We start from the raw sequence: 6618 nt of genomic DNA, 5'->3' as shown, positions 1-6618 counted from the left end.
AAGTATTGCCCTTTGCGAAAGGGGTGGGGGTGGGAGGTGGGAGGGATGGGGAATGGGGTGTGGGGATGGTGGTGGTGGTTTGGGAGGGTGCTCCCTGAGGTTTCAGGTTCTGTAGAATTAGCGAGGAGGGAAGGGCGCCCAGCACCTGAGCTGCTTTCAGAGACAAGTGAGGCTCTGAGTGGTGGCCAGACAGGACCCATTGCCTTCATTTATTAGTTTCTGCATATGCTTGCTTATTTGGAAGGGTCCTTTGGTTTCACAACTGTGTGGAGAAAAGATTGTGGCTGATTTTGCTGATGCTGCAGTCTTTCCCTGTGCCCTCTGTGATGATCACTAGGATTTAACAGCATCTGCACGCAGATGCGGCATCAGTCTCTAACCGCCTTGCAGTGCTCCATGTTTCAGGATGCAGATGCCGTGCCAGGTTTCACCCCGGAGTATTCCAGGCCCTGTAGCCAGCTGAAGCCCGGCCCTCCGGGCCCTTCCCGCCTCTGCTGGCACCTGGGCTCCTGCTGAAGGATTTACTGAAGGAATGTGCTGCTTACCCGCAGCTGGGAGCACACCTGTGGAGGCTACTGTTTAGCCGCACCTCTGCCTCAGGGAGTGGACTTCACCTGCCAGGAGCTGCTGCCGAGCCAGGCAAGTGGGAGGGCTTTGCTTCAATCCCAACTCTCCGCAGTGGTCCTGGGAGACTTGTCGGTTCTCTGAGAGCAGAGAGTATCAGAAAGACGTTTACTTAAGTTTCTTTATTGTCTACATAATGTCATTCGACTGTGTAGGTCATACATTATGACTAATATTGTGAAGAATGGGAATTACAGAGCAGTTAATTGTCCTCATTTGAAACCTGTACACAGACCAAGAAGCAGTCATTCAAACTAAACAAAGGCTAATGCGTGATTTAAAATCAGGAAAAACAAGGAACTCATGCAATATTATTCAAAATGGGTGACCCTGGAGAATATGATGCTGAGTGAAATATCTCAGTCACAAAGGGACAAATGCTATATGGTGCCACTGTTGTAGAATGAGGCTGACATTGGGGTGGGGTAAGACTGAGGAAAAACTGGATGAAATATGTTTACTGCATTGAAGTCTATGGAGGAGAGAATAGTTTAAAAGTATTATATTTTAGGGCATTATGTTTATCGTAGGAGTACGGAATGAGGGTTGCAGAGTGGATTATATTTGGGGTTAGGGGTGGGGTTGGGGATGTGTGTGGGGGGTTGTGTACCAATGAGTGAGGTTTTTCTTTGCTTTTCAAGGAGAGGAGCAAACGGGGGGGGGGGTGGGCAGGGAGAAGGGTGCAAAACTGAATGAATGGAATTCCAAAATCTCTGTAGATGTTCATTGAAATGAAAAATAAATAAATAAATTTAAAAACAAATCAGGAAAGGCATGCATCAGAATTGTATCTTTTACCATACAGGTTAAATCTATATGCTAAGCCAATGATCCAAGAAGCTGGACAATTCTGAAGAAGAATGCGGCATTCCTCTTAAAGGAAAACCTCCCTGGGATATGCAAATGACACAACCTTTTTTGATGAAGGTGAAGAAGACATGAAGCACTTAAGAAAGAAGATCACTCCTCACCATCGAGACAGCGAGGGGAAGAACTCCTTGGAAGGATATATGACTAGGCATCCTACGTATGACATCAGTCTGGAACAAGAGGTGCATTGCAAAGTGAACTGGTGACGAGGGAAGGGAGGAAAATGTGCAATAATGAATAAATAATAATTAAAAACACCCAAAAGGCAACCAGACAAATAAACATCGTGATAAATGAAGACACGATTAAAGTTGGCAGGGATGTCATTTCGCTTGGATCCACAGTCGACAATAACGGAAACAACAATAAAAATTGCAAATGATGAATGCTGTTGTTTTTGTTGTTGTTGCTGCTGTTGTTGTTGTCATTATGTGCCTTCGAGTTGCCTGCGACTCATAGTGACCCCATGGACAATAGCCCTAAACCCTGCTCTGTCCTGTGCCAATCTTATTGTCTTCAACACACCTATCCTCATTACCCCAGTGACTGAATCAATCCACCTCATGGAGGGTCTTCCTCTCCTGCGCTGTCCCTCTACCCTCCCGAGCATGACGTCCCTCTCCAAGGACTGGTCCCTCCTTGCTACATGCCCAAAGTATGTCAGATGGAGCTTCAGAATCCTTGCCTTCAAGGAGCAGCCCAGCTTCACCCTCTCCAGGACAAACCTGTTTGTTCTTCTAGCAGTCCATTCAATACTATTCTCCAGCACCAAAGCTCAAAGGTATCCACTCTCCTTCTATCATCCCTAGTCATTGTCCAGCTCTCTGATGCATAGCAAGTAATTGCAAAGACCATGGCCTGGATCAGGTGCACCTTAGTCTCCAGACTGACATCATTGCTCTTCAGTACCTTGGAGAGGTCTCTGATGGGCAAATCTCCTGCCAAGGATCTATTCAAAGGGCTAGAGAGCAAGACTGTGGAGACTGAGGTGCACATGACTCAAGCCATGGTCATTCTCAATTGTCTCATACACACGTTTCACCAAGAGAAAACACAAACAAACACATTTTCATTTCGCATACTTTGGGCATGCTGTCATTAACGCATTTCACACATCAGTGTCACAGTGTTCAGCCTCACAGCAACCACAAGTGACTGCTGTATGGCAACTTGTACACCAGGGCTATGTAACCTAGAGGAATGTCTGAACAAAGACAATGAAAGACAGGCCTGCAACTTGACAGCACTTAACAACAACAACAACAACAAATATTAAGATGACCATTTCTAGAGAAAGATATCACACTTCAGGATAGCAGAAAGTTAGTGAAAAAGAGAAGACTCTCAAGGGGATAGATGGGTTGACATGGTAACTCCAACCCATTATACAACCCTTAAATATAGTGGAGATAGTGAGCACAGCACAGGACTGGACCGTGTTTCCTTTTCTTGGCCAGGAGATCTCTTTGCTATTCTTACTGGGGTGAGATGATATCTCATAGTTGTTTTGATTTGCATCTTTCTTAGAGCTAGGGCTTTTGAACATTTCTTCATGTGCTTGTTAGCCATCTGAATGTCTTCTTTGATGGAGTGTCTGTTCATATCCTGTGCCCATTTTTCTATTGGATTATTTACCTTTATCTTGTTGTGGTGCTCAAGTATTTTATAAATTCTGGATATAAGACCCTTATCTGATATGTCATTACCAAATACTTTTCCCCCGTTGGTGGCTTCCCTTTTTACCCTGTTGGCAAAATTTTTGGATGTGCATAGGGATTTGATTCTTAGAAGATTCCATTGATCTACTTTATCTTCCCCTGGTTGTAGGTGACAGAGGGTCTCTTTGAGTTGGTGTCAAATTTATGGTACCTAACAACAACAACTTTCCTCCCCTCTTCGTTTCACGGTTCTCTCCAATTTCTCTCCTCTCCTTCTTCTCCTTTTCCGTCTCTGACTCCGTCTCCATCTTCATCTCCCCCTCCTTGTTTCTTCTCTTTCTCCTCCTTCTCCTTCTTCTCCTTTCTTCTCTTCCTCCTCCTTTGTTTTCCTCCTTCTCCACCTCCTCCTTCTCTTACATTTTCCTCTCCTCCCTTTTCTTTCCCTGTTTCTGTATCACCTTGTTCACTGCCTTTGAGTCAGAACCAGCTCATAATCTGTTCTCCCCTACCCCAGTGGATTTTCAGACTGTGTAAATCACATGAGAGAAAATTGCCTCTCTCCCATGGAGTCACTGGTGGATTTGAACTGCTTGCCTTTGAGTTGACAGCTTAACTCTGTACCTCCCAGGCCACCAGCTCAACAAGAAGCCTGAGAGCTCTGGGGGTCAAGAGGCACCTGGGAGAGCAGGGGTTAGTGCATTGGGAGCATATTTGTGGGTGTGATGCTGGGAATGATTTCTGTGAGAGTGGCTCAGCAGAAGTGCTGTGTTTTCTGGTGAGTGGTTGTAGATAAGCACCCCAAGCTGAGCCCATAGGACTGTGTCACTCAGTTTTGGTTTCATTATTTGTGTTGCCCTCTATGCCATCCACTTCTGAAATAACTGGCCTCTGAAAATCTTATGACCAATATTGTTGTGTCCTGTAAAGTCAGAACAGACCCATAGAGGACCCTACAGTGGGTTTTCAGAGGTAGTTAATTGCACGTGAGGGGACTGCTTATCCTTCTCCCAAGGAGCAACTGGTGACTTCAAACCACGTGCTTTCGGGATTGCAGCACAGCTTCTTGCCACAAGGCCACCAGAGCTCCCTATGAACAGCAGAGGAAGAGAATATTAAAGGTAGAGCCCAGATTGGAAGTCACTGAAAATTAAAACAAACAGCTGCAAACATCCTTTGGTAATTGGAACTTGGAAGGTGACATCATGCCTGGAAAGGTGGTGGGTCAGTGAGAGAAAGAAAGACCCTCGATGAGATGGATTATGACATGGTGACAACAGCAATGGTTTGTGTGTCAGAGATGATGAAGATGGCACCGGATAGGACAGGGTTCAGATCTATCGTCCTCAGGGCTTCTGTTAGCTGTACTCAACTTGACAACACCTAACAACAATAATAACAACGACCATGCCTCAGTTTCCCTCTTAGAAAGTGAAAGGAGAGATGACTGTCTGGTTTGCAAGATGAGCGGGATCATTGTGTTCTACGTAAAGGACTTGTGCTTTATTTTTCACGTGGATGCTGGTTTACTGCCCAGGTCCCTGGGCAGCCAGGCAGGAATGTCTGGTGTAGGCCACCTTGCGTGTATAAGACGTGTGCATGTGACAGGGCTCACAGGGAATGCAAGATCATTCCCACAGCTACAGAGGGACACGCCACATGGTTTCTTAGAAAGCACAGCACAACAGACTGTTGAGTATCTGCACACAGAACACACACATGTAGATATGCCCACAAGAAACACACACGTGCTGGTACAAATGGACAGCGCACATACGTGTGCACACACATGTACAGTGCACACAAACACCATGCACAAAAAGCCGCATGTATACACATGCATGCATGCACAGACATAAACACATATGTGGAACACGTGAAAACGTGTGCACACTCAGAAGGGCTGCATTTCAGAGGGCCTGGAGGTTTGGGTGTTTAATGCATGAGTTCTCCTGGACTTTTCCAGGCTGCATCGCAGGTGGGCGGTTCCAGGGCCTGGGAGTGTCTGCACAGGCTCCCCTGGCTCTGGACCCACAGTCCTTCCCTCCATCCGTCTAGGCGGGCACCTTCCCCAGTGTCAGCGGGCCTCCAGCAGGCACAGTGACAGCTGGGAGGCCCAGGGAAGTGTCAGCGCTGTGACCTTTCCTCACCTTCCCTGTCACCTCTGACTCCCTGCCACTGTGGTATTTGGAAACTCTCCTAGTGTCACCTCCCCTGCAGGATGTGACTGCCAGATGACACAAGTCACAGGCCAGAGCAGCATGTGACCTGCGGGCATGCGCAGGGCTGAGCACAGGATGCTGGAGGAGGGCCACCAAGGCACAGTGACAAAGCCACCCAACGCCTGGCCCAGCAGCTGTCTTCCACATTCCAGAGGCTCTGGGTGACCTAGGCAGGCGGGGAGAGGGGCCACCTCCTCCCTGCATCCAGTCACATTGGAGATTCTCCTCTTAAGGCTCCTGAAGGGCTGGGACCCAGCCAGTCCAGGTCCACACCCTGAGCTCAAGGAAGCCTCAGGCCAGGCCAGAGAACCCATCTGATGGCCTCACTCCACCCTCAAGCTCCTGGGAGAGTGCTCAGCGCAGCAGGAATGTGAGTCACCAACAATAACCTCCGGAGTCTGTCCAGGTCAGCTGTGTCCCCTCCATGTGTGTCCCCTCCTGGATCATCCATGTGGAGATCAGGTGTATCAGGGGACTTCTAGGGTTTCTTTGTCACACCACCAGCCCTGAGTGTGGCACCTTGAATGCATGTAACCCTCTCCACGCTGACCTGGAGCCAGACCCTGGGCATCACGTGAACACACACAATCTCCACATCCATGAGAGCAGGGTGTGCACCTGAGGGCCTTGGTGGCTGCCTGAAATGCATCGTTTATATCACCCAACCACTCTACCAACTCTTACCTGTAGAGTTTTTATTGAAAAAAATGGGAATCCCAGAACACTTAATCATGTTAAGGCAAGACCTATACTTGGACCAGGAGGCAGTCGTCAGAAGAGAGTAACGAGAATTGTTTAAAAGGTATATATGATTAGGTATTATTGTCATGACAGGAGTCCAGAATGAAGGCTGCATAGTGCAGTGGACTTGTATGGGAGGGATTGTATAACAATGAAAGAATTTTTCTTTTACTTTTCAAATAGAACAATGAACTGGAGAGAAGGGGTGGACAGGGAGAAAAGTGCAACAATGAATGAATGGAAATCCAAAACCTCTGTAAATTGTCATTAAAACTAATACTGTTGTTGTTGTTGTTATGTGCCATCAAGTTGCTTACAACTCATAGTGACCCTATGCATAGATAGAGCCTTAAGTTCTGCTCTATCCTTTGCCAACCTCGCCATCCCAAACACACTCATTCCCACCACTCCACTCACAGAACTGATCCATCTAATTGAGGGTCTTCCCCTCCTGCGCCATCCCTCCACTCTCCCAAACATGATGTCCGTCTCCAAGGACCAGTCCC

This window comes from Elephantulus edwardii, unplaced genomic scaffold, assembly GCF_000299155.1.
Source record: "Elephantulus edwardii isolate Elephantulus edwardi_28Jun2011 unplaced genomic scaffold, EleEdw1.0 scaffold00125, whole genome shotgun sequence".
NCBI lineage: Eukaryota > Metazoa > Chordata > Mammalia > Macroscelidea > Macroscelididae > Elephantulus > Elephantulus edwardii.
The sequence above is the reverse complement of the archived record's forward strand: the minus strand, read 5'-3'. Positions refer to the sequence as shown.